Genomic DNA, 24,192 nt, shown 5'->3' with positions numbered 1-24,192 from the left:
AGATATTGGCCTATAGCTTGCTTTCTTTCTTTCTCTTTCTTTCTTTCTTTCTTTCTTTCTTTCTTTCTTTCTTTCTTTCTTTCTTTCTTTCTTTCTTTCTTTCTTTCTTTCTTTCTTCATGCATCTTTGTCTGGTTTTGGTATCAGTAATACTGGCCTTGTAGAATGAGTTTGGAAGTACTCTGTTCTGCTCTATTTTTTTGGAATAGTTTGAGTAGAATTGGTATTAGTTCTTTAAATGCTTTGTAGAAATCAGTAGTGAAGCCATCAGGTCCTGGGCTTTTGTTTACTGGGAGACATTTTATTACAGCTTCAATCTTGTTGCTTGTTATTAGTCTGTTCAAGTTTTGGATTTCTTCCTGGTTCATCTTGGTCAGTCATATGTATCTAGGAATTTGTCCATTTTTTCTAGATTTTCCAATTTATTGGCATGTACTTGCTATAGTAGACACTGACAATCCTTTGAATTTCTGCAGTATCACTTGTAATTTCTCTTTTTTCATTTCTGATTTTATTTATTTGGATTTTCTCTTTTTCTTAGTGTGGCTAAAGGTTTGTCAATTTTGTTTAACCTTTCAAAAAATCAACTTTTTGGTTGATCTTTTGTATTATTTTAAAATTTCAATTTCATTTATTTCTGCTCTGATCTTTATTTTTTTCTTCTGCTAATTTTGGGTTTGGTTTGCTCTTGCTTTTCAAGTTCTTGACAATGCATTGTTACATTGTTTATTTGAAAATTTTCCTCTTTTTCAGTATAGGCACTTATAGCTATAAACGTCCTTCTGAGTACTGCTTTTGCTGTATCACATAGATTTTAGTGAGTTCTGTTTTCATTATCATTTGTTTGAAGAAATTTTTCAATTTCCTTCTTAAGGTCTTCACCAACCCACTGGTTATTCAAGAGTATACTGTTTAATTTCTATGCATTTGTGTAGTTTCCAAAATTCCTCTTGTTACTAATTTTGAGTTTTATTCCATTGTGGTCAGAGAAGGTGCTTGATAGTTTTTCAGTTTTTATTTTATTTTATTTTATTTATTTCTTTGAGATGGAGTTTCGCTCTGTCACCCAGCCTGGAGGGCAGCGGCGTGATCTTGGCTCACTGCAAGCTCCACCTCCCAGGTTCATGCCATTCTCCTGCCTCAGCCTCCTGAGTAGTTGGGACTACAGGACGTACCACCACACACGGCTAATTTTTTTTTTTTTTGTATTTTTAGTAGAGACGGGGTTTCACCGTGTTAGCCAGGATGGTCTCCATCTCCTGACCTGGTGATCCGCCCGCCTCAGCCTCCCAAAGTGCTAGGATTACAGGTGTGAGCCACCACGCCCGGCCATTTTTTTGAATGTTTTAAGACTTGTTCTGTCTGTTCTTGAGAATGATCCATGTGCTGAGGAAAAGAATGCGTATTCTGCAGCTCTTGGATGAAATGTTTTGTAGATATCTATTAGATCCATTTGGTCTATAGTGCAGATTAAGCCTGATGTTTGTTTGTTGATTTTCTATCTGGAAGATATGTGTGATGCTGAAAGTGGGGTGTTGAAGTCTCCAGCTATTATTGTATCAAGGCCTCTCTCTTTAGCTCTAATAATAGTTTCCTTATATATCTGGGTGCTCCAGTGTTGGGTGCATATATATTTAAAATTGCTAAATCCTCTTGCTGAATTGACTCCTTTATCATTATATAGTGACCTTCTTTATCTCTTCTTACTGTTTTTGTCTTGAAATCTGTTTTGTCTAAGTATAGCAATTCCTGCTCTTTTTTGGTTTCCGTTGGCATGAAATATCTTTTTTTAATCACTTTGTTTTTAGTCTATGTGTTCTTATAGGTGAAATGTGTTTCTTGTGAGGCAACAGATCAATGGGTTTTTTTTTTCTCCCATCCATTCAGCCAGTCTGTGTCTTTTGATTGGAGAATTTAATCCATTTACATTCAATGGTATTATTGATAAGTAAGGACTAATACCTGACATTTTGTTATTTATTTTCTGGTTGTTTTGTGGTCTGATCTGGCCTGGCCTGACCTGGCCCTGCTTTCCCTTGCCCTGCCCTGCCCTGCCCCTGCCCCTGCCCCGCCCATCCCCTCCCCTTTTCTCTCTTTTCCCTTCCCTTCCTTTCTTCCTTTCTTTCCTATCTTCCTCTAGTGAAGGTAATTTTCTCTGGTGTTATGATTTAATCTCTTGCTTTTTATATCTTGTGTATCCATTGTATGTTTTTTGTTTTGAAGTTACAGTAAGGCTTGCAAATACTATCTTATAACCCATTATTTTAACCTAATAACAACTTAACACTATTTGAATAAGCAAACAACCAAGCAAAAAGCAAACTCGTTAAACACTCTACACCTTAACTTCATCCCCCCATGTTTTAAGTTTTTGTTGTTTCTATTATTGACTGTGTCTTGAAAAGTTGTAGTTATTTTTGATTGGTTCATCATTTAGTCTTTTTACTTAGGATAAGAGTAGTTTACACACCACAGTTACAGTGTGTTACTATTCTGTGTTTTTCTGTGTACTTACTATGACTAGTGAGTTTTGTACCTTCAGGTGATTACTTATTGCTCATTAATGTCCTTTTCTTTCTGATTGAAGTACTTCCGGTTGCATTTCTTGTAGGACAGGTCTGGTATTGATGAAATTACTCAGCTAGCTTCTGCTTGATCAATTCTCCTGTTTAAAGGACTCTGATGCCTTCTTCAGTATGCCAACTGCATTTTTCAGCTCCAGAACTTCTGCTTGGTTCTTTTTTGGTTTCTTCTTCATGTTTGAAGTGTATTTTCACCAAGTCTACTATTCTAGGGTAGTTTTTTTCCTGCGATACTTTAAACATGTCATGCCACTCTCTCCTGGCCTACAAGGTTTCCACTGAAAAGTCTGCTGCCAGATGTATTGGAGCTTCATTGTATGCTGTTTATTTCTTTTTTCTTGCTGTTTTTAAAGTCCTTTCTTTATCCTTGATCTTTGGGAGTTTGATTATTAAATGCCTTAACCTTTGGGTTAAATCTGCTTAGTGTTCTGTAACCTTGTACTTGGATATTGATATCTTTCTTTAGGTGTTGGAAGTTCTCTGTTATTATTATTCTTTTTTCTTTTGTCTCCTCTGACTGTATATTTTCAAATAGCCTGTCTTAAAGCTCGCTAATTCTTTCTTCTGCTTGATCAATTGTGCTGGTCAAGGACTCTGATGCATTCTTCAGTATACCAGTTGCATTCTTCAGTACGCCAATTGCATTTTTCAGCTCCGGAACTTCTGCTTGATTCTTTTTCATTATTTCAATCTTTTTGTTAAATTTATATGATAGAATTCTGAATTCCTTCTCTATGTTATCTTGAATTCCTTTGAGTTTTTTCAACACAGCTATTTTGAATTTCCTGTCTGAAAGGTCACATAACTGTTTCTCCAGGATTGGTCCCTGGTGCCTTATTTAGTTCAGTTGGTGAAGTCATGTTTTCCTGGATGGTGTCGGTGCCAGTAGATGCTCTTTAGTATCTGGCCATTTGTTGTAGTCTTCACTGTTTGGGCTTACTTATACCCATCCTTCTTGGGAAGGCTTCCAGATATTTTAAAGGACTTGAGTGTTGTGATCTAAGCTGTATCTGCTTTAGGGGACACCCCTAACCAAGTAATGCTATAGAGGTGCCACCTTGACGGTCTTAGACAAGATCCGGGAGACTACTCTGGATTACCAGGCAGAGACTCTTGTTTCCTTCCCTTAATTTCTCCCAAACTTAGAGTCTCTCTTTCTGTTCTGAGCCCCCTACAGCTGGGGGGGTGGAGTGACACAAGCACCCCTGTGGCTGCCGCCGCTAAGACTGCACTGGGTAAGACCTGAAGCCAGCACAGCACTGGGTCTTGCCCAAGGTCTGCTGTAACCACCCCGTGGCTACTGCCTATTTTAGCTCAAGGCTCTGGGGCTCTACAATTAGTCAGTGGCAAAGCAGCCAGGACTGTGTCCTTTCCTTCAAGGCAGCAAGGTCCCGTAATCCCCGGTGGATCCAGAAGTGCCATTCAGGAGTCAGGGACTACAGTCAAGTCCAACACTTCTGATTCATAGGTGAAGATGCCCTGTTTTCTTTATCTCTTCCAGATTTCTCCTCTACTTTTCTCCCACCAAATCTTAACCTATTATGACCATTTGTCCAAATGTTTTGTGCTCTGCTCATAGTAAAGGAGTAAGGGATATACACTTGACTCTTGAACGATGTGAGGGGTTAGGGACATCAATCCCTGTGCTTTTGAAAATCCACGTATAACTTTTGACTCCCCCAAAACTAACTACTAATGGCCTGTTGTTGACCGTAAGTCTTACCAACAACATAAACAGTTGATTAGCACATATTTTGTATATGTATTATATACTGCATTCTTATAATAGAGTAAGCTAGAGAAATGTTATTAAGAAAATTAATGAGAAAAGACATTTACAGTACTGTATTTATTGATGCCACAAGTTTATATCATCTGTTTATACAATCAATTATCTGTCTGAAATGTCGGGCAGCCACAGCTGCAGACCTCAATCTGTGGTACATATCAAGTAACTCAACTTTTCCTTGTAATGTCGTGATTTTTCTCTGCTTTTCAGAGGCACTGTTAGCATCACCAGTGGCACTTTGTATGGGTCCCGTGGTGTTATTCAAGGTTTTCAGTATTGCACTAAACATGATAAAAAATACGTGAGACCCACAAGAGATCACTTTTTACTGCACTATGCAATTTACTGGAGAGATGAACTACTCACTTAGAGATGATTAGTGTCACATAGCATTTTAAGCAGATTTTTGTAACTCTCAAGCTTACCCCAACAGCAACAGGAGATGGCTATGATGTTATTACTAAAGGACAGGATATACTACAGTTAATTTTATGCAGTTATGATTTAATACTACATTATCATTTGTTTACATTTCTATTGACTTTGCATAGCATCATGTATGATCTGTGTGTGCGTAAGTTTTAATAAATACTAACTTTTTATAATAGATTTGTGTATGTTTTATGGTAGTAAATGATAAAATAGACTAGTATTTACATATATTTTATGCATTAATGACATACCTTTTTCTTAATTGTTTCCATATTTCTAGGCCATGCAGGTCATCTGTGAGTTTTTTCAAATTATCACAGATCTCTAAAAAATTTTCCAATATATTTATTGAAAAAATCCACAGATAAGTGGACTCGTGCAGTTCAAACCTGTGTTTTTCAAGGGTCCACTGTAATTGATGCACTGCTATTTGCACTTATCAAGGAGACATTCCTTAATAAGCCCTAACAATTAACCACTAATGATGTATTAAGTATGAATCACCAGGTAGTGGGAGAGATTTTATTTTTTCAAGAGTTAAGTGACTCCCTAAGTTTCTCAAATGGTACTCTTCATAGGTGCCTGCTTCCCTTATCGTTTTATAAGACCGTATCTGGATCACGAGGTTGTTGCCCAGTAAATCTAAATATAACGTAGGGGCTTAAATGACCCTATTGTTTATATTATACTTCATATTTTTTCCAAAGTGGATTTGAGGTGGCTAAAATTTTGTTTCACTTACAGTGCTGAGAATAGTATCTTGCTAATAAATGTTGATTACATTGAATTAACTGCTTCTAAAGTTATCAAGATGAGGTTCTTACTAATGAGAAGAAAAATTCAAAAATCCACTTAGGAGTTTATTCATCCTATGATCTACAATAAGATTAAAATATGTAGTACTTAGATAATTTGATCTTATTCAAAAACTTAGAGCTTTCTGGTAGGAAAAAGTGATCACACTTAATATTAGTATATTCATCCAGGTGAATAAATTATTTACTGGAAAGGAACAACATCTGGATCTTTCACATTCTTCCTCTTTGGTTGTATATAATTACTGAAGTTTGTCTATTGCAAGTGATAAGGAACTTGGCTGGAATTTCAAAGATTGAGGAATTTGATGGTATAAACAAGCAAATACTGTGTAGCAAGAGTAATAGTGAATTTCTGTGGCTCTTTTGAAGTTCTAGGACATTTTCTGTTTATATAGTAAAATCTCTTTAATTGATTCTCAAACATGTATCTACTTATGATCAACATTGTTTTGTCTATGTTGTGCCAAACCTCTATTAACCTCAACAGGGGAGGCACCAGATTCAAGAGGCTGAAGAAGAGACCCAGAGCCAGCAAACGAGACATGGGGCTTTATTAGGGACTTACATACACACAGGGGAGAGAGTCCAGTGGTGGCTGGCCAGATAAGACATCCACCTTCCTACTGTCCAGTGGTGGCGAGCTGGACAAGATGTCCACCTTCCTGTAGTCCAGTGATGGTGGGCTGGACAAGATATCTTCTTTCTTACAGTCCAGTGGCAGGGGGTTGGACAAGATATTCACCTTTTTACAGTCTAATGGTGGTGGGCTAGACAAGATATCTGCCTTCCTACAGTCCAGTGGCAGCAGGCTGGACAAGATAATTGCGTGGCCCAGTGGTGGTGGGCTGGGCAGGAAAACTGCAACCACTTGCAAACAGCTTGCAGTTTATATAGCATTTTTATTTGGTGCCCTCCCCTTAATGACCTCCACCTGGTAACCTTTATCCAACCCAAATCTCAGGGCCTCAATCCATGTTCCATGGGATGGCCGGGGGCTCAGATGTTGCTTATAGACAAGGAAGAAATCTTTGGGTTGGTCACTCCCAGATTTCCTAGCTTGGTACACACATTCAGGTATATCTGCCATACAGGGTCATTCTCAGCGTATGCTCAGGGCATGCTTAAGTTATTGCTATCAAGGTGTCTACCCTAGTCTATTCCTTTAGCCACTTTTTCCTACCCCTAGGATTATTGAGACAAAATATTATAGGTGAAATATACTGGCTTTGTAATTTTTATAAATGAAAATTCGAATGTTACTAACATCTCATATTTAAAAATATAAAAGAAGATACACTATTTCCTGAGAAAAAGTATCAACTTAAAAAAAATGGGGCTCCTGCTGGGATAGCAGCTCAGTTTTCTTGTTGGCTTTTAATTTGTTATGACCATTTCCAAATAGAAGGATTGGATGAAGCAGCTTCAGCTAATACATCAGAAATTCTGTAGATACTTAACCAATTCCTTACTCTGGCTTTGATTTCTTTTGAGCTTTAATTTCCTAGGTAGGCACATTTCCTGACAGCCAGGCTAATTAATTGTATTTTAAGCCTAGATCTTGCAGCTATACAGAGGCTGCCAATATTAGCAAGTGTAAAACTTGAGTCATTTGTAATCGCTCTATATTTCATTCATCTGCTTTTATAAATGAAGTTTTTCTGATACATGAGAGGATCATCAACTGTGAGAGTTTAAAGTGGTTTCAGAGATTCTTTTACAGATGAGGAAACTGTAGTACTGATATGTTAATTGACTTGTCCAAAATCATACAGCCTGTTGGTGGTGCTTTTATAACTTAGATTACATACCTCTTATTTGGGGTTAAGACTTTCCATCTCTTGCCCTTACTGGTCTAACTTCCTTGCCAGGTCACACAAAATACTAATTACTATTTATACTGTTTAACAGAAAAAAAATTTAAAACTTAGACTTATGAAAAGGCAACCTTTCCTAGAGAATTTCGTGTATTTAATCTACTGTACAATTTGAGTTATCAGTCCTCCCACAAACTGTGGTGGTGAAGTGGCTTCTCTTGTATGGATATTGAGCTGTGAGGAATTCTTACATAAGGATACTTCAGTTAAGGTTTTCAATTTCTGATTCTAGGGCACAGGGTTAAGGAAAGGGCCCCTTGGAGGATTCTTGAACCTTTTCTCATGTGGAGGATTCCTGAACCTTTTCTCATTTTGGAGAATTAGTATAATTTCTGGTCAACATGGTTTGGTAAAGGATAGTTGGCAATTGTGTTTTACCTGTTTCACTTGCAGAAGGGTCAAGTCAGGTAAAAGTAAGTCTGTCAGACTGGGGAAGCATTAGCGTAGAAACAGCAGATAGGTAAGGAAGTTTAGCACTTCAGAAATAAGGCCCTGATTTCTAGCAAACATTGTGTCACTGCTAGTCTGGCGTAGCCTAATTGCCATTAGAAAAGAATTGGTTTCTTAAAAGGGAAAAATCATGAGGAAGACTTCCTAAGAGCTTTATTACATTCTTTTTATGAAATTATTTCTGCAATGTATTGATTAATATCTAACTTTAAGAATTTTATGTAGGCATTTCACCATTATAATTTTGAAATATGAAAAGTCCTTGCAAACATTCTTAGATTGCCTTCTGTCTGTCTGCCTTGTAAAAGATCCTTTTAGTTAAATGGACCATCCTCCTTAAATGATGTCATTAGCTCAGATTGAAAAGACATTGCCTGCAGGGAAATCATTTAATTGAACTAAAGTGCCTTTATTTCTGTAGATCTTGGAACAGCTCACTCACTCTTATTTTCAGATTAGATAATTTATATCAGATAATTTTTTCAGCTCTATAAATGATAAAATGTTAAGAAAAGTAATCTTCTTTTTAAGATATTTTGATGTTTCATAGTTTCCCATTTACATCTGAGTTAGAATTTACGGTTCTTAAAATGCAAAGTCTTATTTTTCAAATAAAAGTTTTTTTTATTCATTAGACTAAATTATAAATGTGTTTGGAATACACAGGTCAGTGGCTCCAAAATAAATGTATGTGAGATATATAGAAATAAATCAACTACTTTTACTCTTGAGATCTTCTCTCACTGTCTTTTTTGTTTTTAGATCAGGTTTATCAGGTACAATTTACATACAATAAAATTCATCCTTTAAGTGAACAATGTGATGAGTTTTGGTAGCTGTGTGCAGCTGGATAACCACTTCCACAGTCATGATATTGAACATTTCCATCACCCCAAAAAGTTCCCTTGTGCTCCTTTGCCATCAGTACCCTGCCTCCACACCCAGCCGCTGGCAACCACTTACCTAATTTCTGCTCCTATAGTTTTGCCTTTTCCAGAAGGTCATATCAATAGTATTATACAATATGTAGCCAGAGAAATCTGGCTTCTTATACTTAGCATGATGCTTTTACAATTCATCCATGTTGTTTCATACCTCTGTAGTTCCTTACTTTATTGTTGAGTAGTGTTCTGTTGTATGGATGTATCACAACGTGTTTTTCTACTCAGTAATGATGGAACATTTTCCGTTTTGACTGATAGGAATAAAACTACTGTAAGTGTTGGTGTACAAGACTTTTTGAAGGCTATGTTTTCAAATCTCTATGGAGTGGAATTGCTTGATCCTATGATATATGTTTTTATCAGAAACTCCCAAACTGTTTTCTGTGATGGCTATACCATTTTGCCTTCCCACCAGCAATGAAAATAACAGTTGCTTTGCATTTTCACTTTTCTTCATTTGTATTGTCCATTTCTTCATTTTAGTCCTTCTAGTTAGGTGTTTTAATGGCTGTACTGCCTTTTAATTCTACTACCTATTTATCTTTATTTTAATCCAAGAATTCTAATAATTGCAAATAACCAAAATAGATAATTACCTAATTGTCAAGTCTGCTTTAAAGATACTAGATTGGTTTGGTTTATGGTTCTAAAACCAAGTATAAGCACAATCAGTTTTTAAAAAATTGTGTATTGAGGCTGGTTGTGGTGGTTCAAACCTATAATCCCTGCACTTTGGGAGGCCAGGGCAGGAGGATCGCTTGAGCCCAGGAGTACAAGACCAGCCTGGGCAAAAAAGTGAGAACCCTGTCTTAAAAAAAATAGAAAAAATTAGCCAGCAGTGAGCCATGATCACACCACTGCACTCCAGACTGGGTGACAGAGCGAGACCCTATATCAAAAAAAAAAGAAAAGAAAAGAAAAGAAAAATTTTGTATTGAACTAGGTACAGGCTAATAATCACTTTTGGTATTACAGAAGTAAAACCATTATCATTATTACTTTTGGTCGTGTTCCTAAATATGTGACATGATAACACTGGCTGAAGCAGCACATGTCTCCTTACCTCTTGGAGTTTGCCCTGTTAAGAAATATATTATTGAATTTACTTAGCAACTGTACATCCTGGATTTTTTTAAAATTAAAACAAGTTTTAAAATCTCAATATGATGTTCAAGAGTTATACCATTGTACTGGTTCTATATATATTTCTTTAAGGAAGACATTTCACCATGTGTGACTGTTAAAATCTCGACAGTTTTCTACCATGAAGTCCTCTGGTGTCTTAGCATAATAGAAAGTGTTGCTGTATTGAAGACTTTTTATGTGATATGAGTATTTAGTAATAATTTTAAGGTCCTCTTGATATGTGATTCCTGCTTTTCTGCTTGGATTAGCATTGTTTTGAAAGTGAGAAAATTATTTTACATACAAATTTAAAGCTAATCCAAATATTTCTTTAAAATCTCCAAAGTCTTCACTTTTGTCCTGGATACTTTAAAAAACTTAGAAATGTTAGGATATTAGTTTCAAAAGCAAGTATGAAATATAAAATGTTTTATTAAAATGACCAACATATGAATGTTCTTACTGAAGTAGAAGTTTGTACCAAATAGGACAGCATATTAAATCCCAACAGTAATTGAATTATAACTGGTAAAACCTTTTATTAGTATTTCTTCTGAAAACTGGTTTGTTCTTAAATAACTGTACCACACAGTTTCCTGTATCAATGTTTTATGACTCATATTGTAAAATTCACATGTAAGTTCACCTTACTAAGTTAGATGATTTCATGTTATGTAGCTCTTCTGTCGGTCATTTGATGTGAACTACACCAAAATCAGCCACAACATCCAATTTTCTCCTGGTCTCTAGTTCACTGCTAGGTCAGCAAACTTCTATGGAGAAGAGAATGAAAGGGCAGACTGGGTCTGAAACAGGTAATAGGCAGGTTTTGTATCCAGGTGAGAAGGTTCCTTGCTTCCAGACCTAAGTAATTAGGGGGCTAAGAATCCTTCTATAATTCAGCCAATAAAGGTGTTTAACGATAGAATGAACAGTTAGAGGCGATGATTAATTAGCCTGGGCACTTTGGGCTGGCCAGTGTGCAAGCGGTAGTACATACTGGCCATCAGCTGGTAGGCATGCAGTCTTGTGAAGGGCTTTCTGCTCTGACACTGGTCATATATCATTGCAGCTGTGCCCTTTGATTACTGGGAGGGCTTGCAGAGTGATTAATAGCCAGGATCAATGTTTCTGCCCAGCACATGACATTTGGTCACAGAGCAACCATATACTTATTCCCCTTTGGCACAACGCTTAGGAGGAATGAAGGATGAGACCTGCCAATTTATAGCTGAGGAGCTTCCAGTTTATAAAATGAGTCAACTTTGACTGTACAAAATTATTCCCCATTGAAATAATTAGTGCGGCATTAAACACAATTAGAACTAAAACTACAGGAGCATGCTTGCTGAATTCAAGCCAGTTGACAGATGGTTAAGGCTTGATATTTGGCTGCCTCTGATGACCAAGAGTTATTATTTTGCTGAGGAAATGAAAAAGCTTGAAAGTGAACAGTGGCTACTTAAAAAAATTAGGTAATATGATGCAAAATACACATTTAAAAAACACTGGAATAGTAGAATATTCAGTGTAATAACTCTGTAACTGTAACACAATTGAATACCTCTGTGTGAATGATGCTTATTATTAATGCATTGTAAGTCAACTTAAAGCAGATCCCGTTTAAAACAAAATTGGTTACATGAAGGCCATCAGAATATGATATGGTCTTATTTAATGATACATGTTGGGCCTCAACTTACTTTAAGTGGCACTTATAAATCCTACTAGAATAGAAGATTTTTGGACATCAGATATTATTGTGAACTTAACTATGTAATAAAAATGTTTGAGCTAAAAATTTTTTTAATCTAAAAATCTTTGCCTTGAAATCTTTAGATATGTAAATTAAGCTTTCTTAGGTTCATTATGTCAGCATATATTACTATAATGGAAAAAGAATGTTTTTCTTCTACTTTCCAAATTAAACTTTAATAAATGAAAAGTCTATTCTAACAGAGTAGAACAAATATATCGTGGTCTTGGGTTTTGCTAATAATACTTAACTAATGATTCATATTGTATTTGAAGTGTCTGCTGCCATTTTGTGGCATTAGCTCACAGAGTATTTTACTATTTCTACACCAATGGTAGATGTGCTTCTTAGTGTGGAGCCATTTTACATTCTGTTCATAATTATTCCAAAGAGACTACGTTCAGAAAATTGTCAGTCTATTATGTATACCATAGAACTTTGCAATTAATTTGTGTGTGTATGTGCACATGTATCTGTGTTTACATATATATGGTATTAAGCATATAATTAGAGGGGAGTGGGATTTAGGATTTGGGAAAAAATTACAAGAAATTTACATGAGTAGAATTTCAGTTCTTCAACTTACACACTTGATTAGTGCTAGAGTTGCATTTTGTGCTCATAATAACAAAAAGTCAGCTTTCTTGCCTGATTTTTCTTTTGAGCTATTATAAAGGGGTATAAGATTAATACATTGTTTGGTATTTATATGCTCCTTTATTTTCAGTTAGAACAGGGCCAATTTAAATTCTGACAGTTTTGGGCTATTTAATTTATGACATATTTACTTTTCTTAATTTGTAATGTAAGAAAGATAAGCTAATTATTACTTGGATTTATATAATAGTTTGTTTTTTTTTTCCTTCAGAATGCTAAGTGCTTTCTGATTTCTCTTTTAAAATTTTTTCTTTTTCTTTTTTCTCTTAACCATTGGGAAGATGAAGGGATAGAAAGGTTCTTTGGCTTAAGAGCACAGCCAGTGGCACAGCTGTTGTAAGAAACCAGGACTTGCTTCTAATTATCTACTGATTGTTCTGGTACTGTAACTTCATAACAATATAAAATGATCACAGTCAGCTTTCATTAAGTCTAATAAAACATCTTTAATGTATTTTATAACTATTCAAACCCATTTTCTTTTTTGTTCTTAGAAGCTATAGTGATTCTGTTCTTATTTGTCCACACATTCCTTAATACCTTCTTCTGACCAATAACAAATTTGTGGATTGTGGGAGTTTGAAAAGAGGTGGTGATATGGTTTGAATATTTGCCTCTGCCTAAATCTCATGTTGATAGTCCCAGCTATTCAGGGGGCTGAGGCATAAGAATCACTTACACCTGGGAGGTGGAGGTGGCAGTGAGCCAAGACTGAGCCACTGCACTCCAGTCTGGCGACAGAGCAACACTTGGTTAAAAAGAAAAAGAAAAAGAAATGTAATGCCCGATGTTAGAGGTGGGGCCTCATGGGAGGTATTTGGGTCATGGGGGCAGAGCCCTCATGGCTTGGTGCTGTCCTCACAATAGTATGCCATAATGAGTGAGTACTTGTGAGATCTAGTTGTTTATAAGTGTGTGGCGCCTCTGCCTCCCTCTTGCTCCTGCTCTGCCATATGAAACACCAGGTCCCCCTTTGCCTTTCACCATGAATAAAAGCTTCCTGGCCGAGTGTGGTGGCTCACGCCTGTAATCCCAATGCTTTGGGAGGCCGAGGCAGGTGGATCACTTGAGGTCAGGAGTTCAATACCAGCCTGGCCACCAACATGGTGAAACTCCATCTCCACTAAAAATACAAAAATTAGCCAAGCGTGGTGGTGCACACCTGTAGTCTCAGCTACTCAGGAGGTTAAGGTTGAGAATTGCTTGAGCCCAGGAGGCAGAGGTTGCAGTGAGCCAAGATCGCAGTACTGCACTACTTAGGTGGCAGAGGAAGACTCTGTCTCAAAAAAAAAGAAGAAAAAAAAAAAGAAAAAAGTTTCTTGAGGCCTCCCAGAAGCCAGTCAGATGCTGGGCACCATACTTGCACAGCCTGCAAAACTGTAAGCCAATGAAACCTCTTTTCTTTATAAATTACCCAGTCTAAGATATTTCTTTATAGCAGTGCAAAAACACCCTAATACTGGTGGTTAAAAGTCATTCATGGCTGTGAATTAAAGCAAAATTCTGAAGTCAAACGAAGAACTTAGCTTCATTCTTACTTACATTCTAATATGAGATAGCTGGATCTTGAGTACATGAAAACTAAAAATGAGTTTACTTGAGAACTTCAAGGCTTAGGATTTCTACTTTAACTTCATTTTTTGTCCCATGTGGATGTATAATGTGTTCAAATGATTAAAAATTAATTAGTTATGGGAAACAGAGATGCAAAATATTGAGTTAATTACAGATTAGATAATTGCTGTCTAAAAAAGAATGATCTGTAGAAGGAGGAGAGATAAGTTAACCTTAAAAAAAAAACTGGGCAATTTTATAGGTAGAATAAAGTGAAATAATATGTTCAGAAAAACAAGATATTCTAGAACTATCACTTTGTGCAGAATGTATGTGTTTAGATACAGACTGAGATAATTTGCATACTAAAAGAGCTCGTGACCCTTCTCTTGCTAGGGCACATGTTTATTATAATTAAGAATGTTTTCCTTTATGGAGCACATGCACACATGCACCCTTTGAAACTGCCAGGCTTGCCACTGCCTTAGGTCCCCTATTACTCTGCCTGGAGTGCTCTTCCTCACTCCCTCCCATCTTCCCCCATCTTGACCTGACTGATTCTTTTATATTCCTCAGTTCAGCTCATTGGTCACCTCTTCAGAGAGGTCATCCCAGACAACCCTTCCTAAAATAGTTTTCCAACCTCTGTCATCATTCTCCATCCCATTAGCCTGTTTTACATTTGCCATTATCTGAAATAATCTTACTTATATGTTTTTTACTTGTTTCTCCTCACTAGAATGTAATTTCTGTGAGGCTAGAGACCTTATCTGTCTTGTTCAACACTGTATCCCTAATTGTAGAATGGTGGAACTTTAATGAATATTGGATTAATGAATTAATTTAACATTTTTACATTAAATATTGATTTTAGTTAAAAAGAAAAAAATTCCCCTGCATCCTAATTTCCCCCGTCTTGATTACCAAATAATTTGTATAGAATTGCTGGTACACTCCTTAGACCCAGACAAGACGGGCCTCTGTACTTTGGAGGACCCTAATTGGGCCCTTTTCCATTTGTGCCCTGTCCCACAGGTTCAATTCCTGGGGTGAAGGGAGGTTCCCAACTAATGTCTGCATCTCATTTCACCTCACTTCATCTTCTAGACTATGTTCCAGTTCTGAGGGTCCCTGAAATCCCTGCTGAGATGGCCCCAAGCTTGCTCCCAGGGCCTGTGTGGGCCTCTTCAATGGCTCTGTCTTATGGTATAGGGAGCATATTACTGCTGTGTATGTCTATAGGCATGGGGGTAACTAGTAACTATGGGTTGTGTGCCAGGGACTGTGGACAGGGCATGGAAGGGTGGGCGTCTCCACAAGCCTCGTTTGGGTATAAGATGGAGCCAGGGTAGGGAGAAAGGAGATAGGGATTTCTTAGGAGTCCAACATTCTAAATTTGAGCCTAGTCTTCCATATTATTATGATGGTGTATATTTGTCAAGTTTGGAGGATAGACCATGTTTTGGTTAACAGATTCATTAGCTTGATATAAAACTTCTTAATATTTAGACGTATGCTCTGTGGGCCTCCTTTTATATTCTTGTTATATGCCCATTGACGTCAAGGGAAGGTTTGAGTGTTGTATTTAAAACTTTGTTTCCTCACAGGATCCTAAAGGCATGATTTTTTTTTTTCCAGAACTTGGGTATATTGAAAGAGCTTAATAGGCTTTTAATGAAGGTAAAAACTATTTGCACACCTCATGAGCAAAAAAATGACAGTTCAGTTTTGCCCCAACATTTTATTATGAAAATCTCCAGGTGTCCCTCAAAGAATTGGAAGAATTTTACAGTAAATACCTATTTATCTACCACTTAGATCTTATTTTCCTGTCCTTGCTTTATCACATATCAGCTTCCCACCCCTTTTTTTTTTTTTTTTTTTTTTTTTTTTGAGACGGAGTCTCGCTGTGTCTCCCAGACTGGAGTGCAGTGGCGCGATCTCGGCTCACTGCAAGCTCCGCCCCCTGGGTTCACGCCATTCTCCCGACTCAGCCTCCCAAGTAGCTGGGACTACAGGCGCCCGCTACCACGCCCGGCTAATTTTTTTGTATTTTTAGTAGAGACGGGGTTTCACCGTGTTATCCAGGATAGTCTCGATCTCCAGACCTCGTGATCCACCCGCCTCGGCCTCCCAAAGTGCTGGGATTACAGGCTTGAGCCACCGCGCCCGGCCCCCACCCCTTTTTATATTCATTAGCTTATTCTTATTTATAGTTTTTTGATGCATTTCAAGGTAAATTGCAGACATCAGTATACTTCCCCCTAAACACTTAGGCATGGGAATTAATTTTTAACAGGAGAGGGAAAAACTTTACTATAAGTGCTTAATGTTTTTTTTTTTTTTTTTTTTTTTTTTTTGAGACGGAGTCTCGCTCTGTCGCCCAGGCTGGAGTGCAGTGGCCGGATCTCAGCTCACTGCAAGCTCCGCCTCCCGGGTTCACGCCATTCTCCCGCCTCAGCCTCCGGAGTAGCTGGGACCACAGGCGCCCGCCACCTCGCCCGGCTAATTTTTTGTATTTTTTAGTAGAGACGGGGTTTCACCGTGCTAGCCAGCATGGTCTCGATCTCCTGACCTCGTGATCCGCCCATCTCGGCCTCCCAAAGTGCTGGGATTACAGACTTGAGCCACCGTGCCCGGCCAATAAGTGCTTAATGTTTTAAAAATAATTTTTCTCTGTAATTTGTTAAACTTCTTATGTTCACTCTTCAATAATGACTTTGAACTCCCACTGTGTGTCAGCCTTCTACAGAAGATGCCTGTGTTGATCATTATTTGTTAGGACTTGATGCAGCACATGTTGATTTATATCCAGTTTTGTTTAGGTAAATCAGGCTTTGAGAATACAGGGATAAATATGAATGATTCATTACCTTTAGAAGCAAATTCTGGTTGAGGAGCCACAGACAGCAACATGGAGAATTAGAGTGCAGGGTGAGAAGCAGTGATATTCTGGTAAATATTTTATCACTGGCTTTCACAGAAGAAGAACACCTGATTTGTAGCTTGTAGTCTTTACAGCTTTCCCTTGTGTAAATACTCTCACCATGGGGGTAAAACTTTTGTTCCATTAACTTAGGTCTGAATGATTGGGGACCTTCAAATTAACTGACAATAGATAGATTAACAGGAGAAAATACAAGGTTTATTCACACATATATGGGAACACTCAACAATAGGTAACTCCCTGAACAGCCAGAGGTAAAGGTTTATATACCAGCTTAACAAAAGGAAGATGTTTAGGGCTTTAAAGGATGGAAAGTTCTGATGAGGCTTGTTTACACAATTTGTTTTCGGGAATGTCCCTGTGCCCAAGGTTAGTGCCTCCCTAACTGGAGATGGGGGTAGTGGGGTGAACAAGTGAGGGTGGAATTGTGGCAGCTGACTCTTTTAATGCTCTACTTTAGTCAGGTCAGGGCAGTTCAGGTAAGATTTCTTTTTGCATCTGCTGTTAGGTTTCTGGTCCCTTTAGCAACCAACATGATGTCACTGTGGAGGTGGGAAGAGATGCTAACAGTTGGCTTATGATCCAGCTCCAGGTGGTTTCAGCATGTTACTGGAAGTGTTATGGTAGAGGAGAGCCTATAGGTGGGATTTCCAATCCAGAAGGAGGCATCCTGAAAGATATGGTACTTAAGCTCACTCTTGAAGGATGAGTATGAGTTAAATAAGAAAGGGTGGGAGAGTGGGTCAATTAATATTGGATTTGTAGTTGGTTTGTTCTGGTCTTGATGGGTCTTGTATATATTGCTAAGGAGTTCAGAGATAATCAGAGAAATATTGGTGGGGGAAACAGGTAGGGGAGTCACATTTTTCTCCCCAAAACATCAACCTAGTAACAATATGGATTGGAGGAAGACCAGAATAAAGGCAGGAGGGAAGAAGGAGAGAACAAACAAGATATTCTTAGGAACATAAGTCAACAGAACTTGGTGATTGACTTGGAGAGGAGACAGTTAACAACAACATCTGGATACCTGCCTTAGGTAAATTCATGGGGAATGATACATTCCACCAGGGTAATGCAAGAAGGAAGAATGACTTGGGAGAATTAAAAATATCAAGTTGTAACTGTTTTGGGGACACACAAGTGACAGTGTGGGCAGTTAGATACTTGTCTGGAGCTCAGGAGAGTGGTCTGAGTTAATCATATGTATTTCAGGAAAGGCAGAAAGAATCTGGTACTTTCTATTGTTCTTTTTTGTACATGTGTCTTTTTTTTTTTTTTTTTTTTTTTTTTTTACTCATCACACTTTTATGTTAAAACAACTTTTTTTTTTTAATTTATTTATTATTATTATACTTTAAGTTGTAGGGTACATGTGCATAACGTGCAGGATTGTTACATATGTATACTTGTGCCATGTTGGTGTGCTGCACCCATCAACTCGTCATTTACATCAGGTATAACTCCCAGTGCAATCCCTCCCCCCTCCCCCCTCCCCATGATAGGCCCGGGTGTGTGGTGTTCCCCTTCCTGAGTCCAAGTGATCTCATTGTTCAGTTCCCACCTATGAGTGAGAACATGCGGTGTTTGGTTTTCTGTTCTTGTGATAGTTTGCTAAGAATGATGGTTTCCAACTGCATCCATGTCCCTACAAAGGACACAAACTCATCCTTTTTTATGGCTGCATAGTATTCCATGGTGTATATGTGCCACATTTTCTTAATCCAATCTGTCACTGATGGACATTTGGGTTGATTCCAAGTCTTTGCTATTGTGAATAGTGCTGCAATAAACATACGTGTGCATGTGTCTTTATAGCAGCATAATTTATAATCCTTTGGGTATATACCCAGTAATGGGATGGCTGGGTCATATGGTACATCTAGTTCTAGATCCTTGAGGAATCGCCATACTGTTTTCCATAATGGTTGAACTAGTTTACAATCCCACCAACAGTGTAAAAGTGTTCCTATTTCTCCACATCCTCTCCAGCACCTGTTGTTTCCTGACTTTTTAATGATCGCCATTCTAACTGGTGTGAGATGGTATCTCATTGTGGTTTTGATTTGCATTTCTTTGATGGCCAGTGATGATGAGCATTTTTTCATGTGTCTGTTGGCTGTATGAATGTCTTCTTTTGAGAAATGTCTGTTCATATCCTTTGCCCACTTTTTGATGGGGTTGTTTGTTTTTTTCTTGTAAATTTGTTTGAGTTCTTTGTAGGTTCTGGATATTAGCCCTTTGTCAGATGAGTAGATTGCAAAAATTTTCTCCCATTCTGTAGGTTGCCTGTTCGCTCTGATGGTAGTTTCTTTTGCTGTGCAGAAGCTCTTTAGTTTAATGAGATCCCATTTGTCAATTTTGGCTTTTGCTGCCGTTGCTTTTGGTGTTTTAGACATGAAGTCTTTGCCCATGCCTATGTCCTGAATGGTACTACCTAGGTTTTCCTCTAGGATTTTTATGGTATTAGGTCTAACATTTAAGTCTCTAATCCATCTTGAATTAACTTTCGTATAAGGAGTAAGGAAAGGATCCAGTTTCAGCTTTCTACTTATGGCTAGCCAATTTTCCCAGCACCATTTATTAAATAGGGAATCCTTTCCCCATTTCTTGTTTCTCTCAGGTTTGTCAAAGATCAGATGGCTGTAGATGTGTGGTATTATTTCTGAGGACTCTGTTCTGTTCCATTGGTCTATATCTCTGTTTTGGTACCAGTACCATGCTGTTTTGGTTACTGTAGCCTTGTAGTATAGTTTGAAGTCAGGTAGCATGATGCCTCCAGCTTTGTTCTTTTGACTTAGGATTGTCTTGGAGATGCGGGCTCTTTTTTGGTTCCATATGAACTTTAAAGCAGTTTCTTCCAATTCTGTGAAGAAACTCATTGGTAGCTTGATGGGGATGGCATTGAATCTATAAATTACCTTGGGCAGTATGGCCATTTTCACGATATTGATTCTTCCTATCCATGAGCATGGTATGTTCTTCCATTTGTTTGTGTCCTCTTTTATTTCACTGAGCAGTGGTTTGTAGTTCTCCTTGAAGAGGTCCTTTACATCCCTTGTAAGTTGGATTCCTAGGTATTTTATTCTCTTTGAAGCAATTGTGAATGGAAGTTCCTTCATGATTTGGCTCTCTGTTTGTCTGTTACTGGTATATAAGAATGCTTGTGATTTTTGCACATTAATTTTGTATCCTGAGACTTTGCTGAAGTTGCTTATCAGCTTAAGGAGATTTTGGGCTGAGACAATGGGGTTTTCTAAATATACAATCATGTCATCTGCAAACAGGGACAGTTTGACTTCTTCTTTTCCTAACTGAATACCCTTGATTTCTTTCTCTTGCCTAATTGCCCTAGCCAGAACTTCCAACACTATGTTGAATAGGAGTGGTGAGAGAGGGCATCCCTGTCTTGTGCCAGTTTTCAAAGGGAATTTTTCCAGTTTTTGCCCATTCAGTATGATACTGGCTGTGGGTTTGTCATAAATAGCTCTTATTATTTTGAGGTACGTTCCATCAATACCGAATTTATTGAGCGTTTTTAGCATGAAGGGCTGTTGAATTTTGTCAAAAGCCTTTTCTGCATCTTTTGAGATAATCATGTGGTTCTTGTCTTTGGTTCTGTTTATATGCTGGATTATGTTTATTGATTTGCGAATGTTGAACCAGCCTTGCATCCCAGGGATGAAGCCCACTTGATCATGGTGGATAAGCTTTTTGATGTGTTGCTGAATCCGGTTTGCCAGTATTTTATTGAGGATTTTTGCATCAATGTTCATCAGGGATATTGGTCTAAAATTCTCTTTTTTTGTTGTGTCTCTGCCAGGCTTTGGTATCAGGATGATGTTGGCCTCATAAAATGAGTTAGGGAGGATTCCCTCTTTTTCTATTGATTGGAATAGTTTCAGAAGGAATGGTACCAACTCCTCCTTGTATCTCTGGTAGAATTCAGCTGTGAATCCATCTGGTCCTGGACTTTTTTTGGTTGGTAGGCTATTAATTATTGCCTCAATTTCAGAGCCTGCTATTGATCTATTCAGGGATTCAACTTCTTCCTGGTTTAGTCTTGGAAGAGTGTAAGTGTCCAGGAAATTATCCATTTCTTCTAGATTTTCCAGTTTATTTGCGTAGAGGTGTTTATAGTATTCTCTGATGATAGTTTGTATTTCTGTGGGGTCGGTGGTGATATCCCCTTTATCATTTTTAATTGCGTCGATTTGATTCTTCTCTCTTTTCTTCTTTATTAGTCTTGCTAGTGGTCTGTCAATTTTGTTGATCTTTTCAAAAAACCAACTCCTGGATTCATTGATTTTTTGGAGAGTTTTTTGTGTCTCTATCTCCTTCAGTTCTGCTCTGATCTTAGTTATTTCTAGCCTTCTGCTAGCTTTCGAATGTGTTTGCTCTTGCTTCTCTAGTTCTTTTAATTGCGATGTTAGAGTGTCAATTTTAGATCTTTCCTGCATTCTCTTGTGGGCATTTAGTGCTATAAATTTCCCTCTACACACTGCTTTAAATGTGTCCCAGAGATTCTGGTATGTTGTATCTTTGTTCTCATTGGTTTCAAAGAACATCTTTATTTCTGCCTTCATTTCGCTATGTACCCAGTAGTCATTCAGGAGCAGGCTGTTCAGTTTCCATGTAGTTGAGCGGTTTTGATTGAGTTTCTTAGTCCTGAGTTCTAGTTTGATTGCACTGTGGTCTGAGAGACAGTTTGTTATAATTTCTGTTCTTGTACATTTGCTGAGGAGTGCTTTACTTCCAATTACGTGGTCGATTTTGGAGTAAGTACGATGTGGTGCTGAGAAGAATGTATATTCTGTTGATTTGGGGTGGAGAGTTCTATAGATGTCTATTAGGTCTGCTTGCTGCAGAGATGAGTTCAATTCCTGGATATCCTTGTTAACTTTCTGTCTCGTTGATCTGTCTAATGTTGACAGTGGAGTGTTGAAGTCTCCCATTATTATTGTATGGGAGTCTAAGTCTCTTTGTAAGTCTCTAAGGACTTGCTTTATGAATCTGGGTGCTCCTGTATTGGGTGCATATATATTTAGGATAGTTAGCTCTTCTTGTTGAATTGATCCCTTTACCATTATGTAATGGCCTTCTTTGTCTCTTTTGATCTTTGATGGTTTAAAGTCTGTTTTATCAGAGACTAGTATTGCAACCCCCGCTTTTTTTTGTTCTCCATTTGCTTGGTAAATCTTCCTCCATCCCTTTATTTTGAGCCTATGTATGTCTCTGCGTGTGAGATGGGTCTCCTGAATACAGCAGACTGATGGGTCTTGACTCTTTATCCAGTTTGCCAGTCTGTGTCTTTTAATTGGAGCATTTAGTCCATTTACATTTAAGGTTAAGATTGTTATGTGTGAACTTGATCCTGCCATTATGATATTAACTGGTTATTTTGCTCGTTAGTTGATGCAGTTTCTTCCTAGCCTCGATGGTCTTTACATTTTGGCATGTTTTTGCAATGGCTGGTACCGGTTGTTCCTTTCCATGTTTAGTGCTTCCTTCAGGGTCTCTTGTAAGGCAGGTCTAGTGGTGACAAAATCTCTAAGCATTTGCTTATCTGTAAAGGATTTTATTTCTCCTTCACTTATGAAACTTAGTTTGGCTGGATATGAAATTCTGGGTTTAAAATTCTTTTCTTTAAGAATGTTGAATATTGGCCCCCCACTCTCTTCTGGCTTGGAGAGTTTCTGCCGAGAGATCTGCTGTTAGTCTGATGGGCTTCCCTTTGTGGGTAACCCGACCTTTCTCTCTGGCAGCCCTTAAGATTTTTTCCTTCATTTCAACTTTGGTGAATCTGGCAATTATGTGTCTTGGAGTTGCTCTTCTCGAGGAGTATCTTTGTGGCGTTCTCTGTATTTCCTGGATTTGAATGTTGGCCTGCCCTACTAGGTTGGGGAAGTTCTCCTGGATGATATCCTGAAGAGTGTTTTCCAACTTGGTTCCATTTTCCCCCTCACTTTCAGGCACCCCAATCAGACGTAGATTTGGTCTTTTTACATAATCCCATACTTCTTGCAGGCTTTGTTCATTTCTTTTTCTTCTTTTTTCTTTTGGTTTCTCTTCTCGCTTCATTTCATTCATTTGATCCTCAATCGCAGATACTCTTTCTTCCAGTTGATCGAGTCGGTTACTGAAGCTTGTGCATTTGTCACGTATTTCTCGTGTCATGGTTTTCATCTCTTTCGTTTATGACCTTCTCTGCATTAATTACTCTAGCCATCAATTCTTCCACTTTTTTTTCAAGATTTTTAGTTTCTTTGCGCTGGGTACGTAATTCCTCCTTTAGCTCTGAGAAATTTGATGGACTGAAGCCTTCTTCTCTCATCTCGTCAAAGTCAGTCTCCGTCCAGCTTTGATCCGTTGCTGGCGATGAGCTGCGCTCCTTTGCCGGGGGAGATGCGCTCTTATTTTTTGAATTTCCAGCTTTTCTGCCCTGCTTTTTCCCCATCTTTGTGGTTTTATCTGCCTCTGGTCTTTGATGATGGTGATGTACTGATGGGGTTTTGGTGTAGGTGTCCTTCCTGTTTGATAGTTTTCCTTCTAACAGTCAGGACCCTCAGCTGTAGGTCTGTTGGAGATTGCTTGAGGTCCACTCCAGATCCTGTTTGCCTGGGTATCAGCAGCAGAGGCTGCAGAAGATAGAATATTTCTGAACAGCGAGTGTACCTGTCTGATTCTTGCTTTGGAAGCTTCCTCTCAGGGGTGTACTCCACCCTGTGAGGTGTGGGGTGTCAGACTGCCCCTAGTGGGGGATGTCTCCCAGTTAGGCTACTCAGGGGTCAGGGACCCACTTGAGCAGGGAGTCTGTCCCTTCTCAGATCTCAACCTCCGTGTTGGGAGATCCACTGCTCTCTTCAAAGCTGTCAGACAGAGTCGTTTGCGTCTGCAGAGGTTTCGGCTGTGTTTGTTATTGCCCTGTCCCCAGAGGTGGAGTCTACAGAGACAGGCAGGTTTCCTTGAGCTGCTGTGAGCTCCACCCAGCTCGAGCTTCCCAGCAGCTTTGTTTACCTACTTAAGCCTCAGCAATGGCGGGCGCCCCTCCCCCAGCCTCACTGCTGCCTTGCCGGTAGATCACAGACTGCTGTGCTAGCAATGAGGGAGGCTCCGTGGGTGTGGGACCCTCCCGGCCAGGTGTGGGATATGATCTCCTGGTGTGCCTGTTTGCTTAAAGCACAGTATTGGGGTGGGAGTTACCCGATTTTCCAGGTGTTGTGTGTCTCAGTTCCCCTGGCTAGGAAAAGGGATTCCCTTCCCCC

At 38.5% G+C, this 24,192-nt stretch overlaps 1 protein-coding gene across 3 annotated transcripts in view; it reads left to right on the top strand.

Moving 5' to 3' along the window:
- The window catches only part of LOC105475739 (src kinase associated phosphoprotein 2), a 213,625-nt gene that overhangs the window by 76,846 nt on the left and 112,587 nt on the right, over window positions 1-24,192 (top strand). The window lies entirely within an intron of this gene.

Source organism: Macaca nemestrina, chromosome 4 (genome assembly GCF_043159975.1).
Source record: "Macaca nemestrina isolate mMacNem1 chromosome 4, mMacNem.hap1, whole genome shotgun sequence".
Lineage (NCBI taxonomy): Eukaryota > Metazoa > Chordata > Mammalia > Primates > Cercopithecidae > Macaca > Macaca nemestrina.
This window is presented reverse-complemented; position numbering and strand designations above follow the sequence as displayed.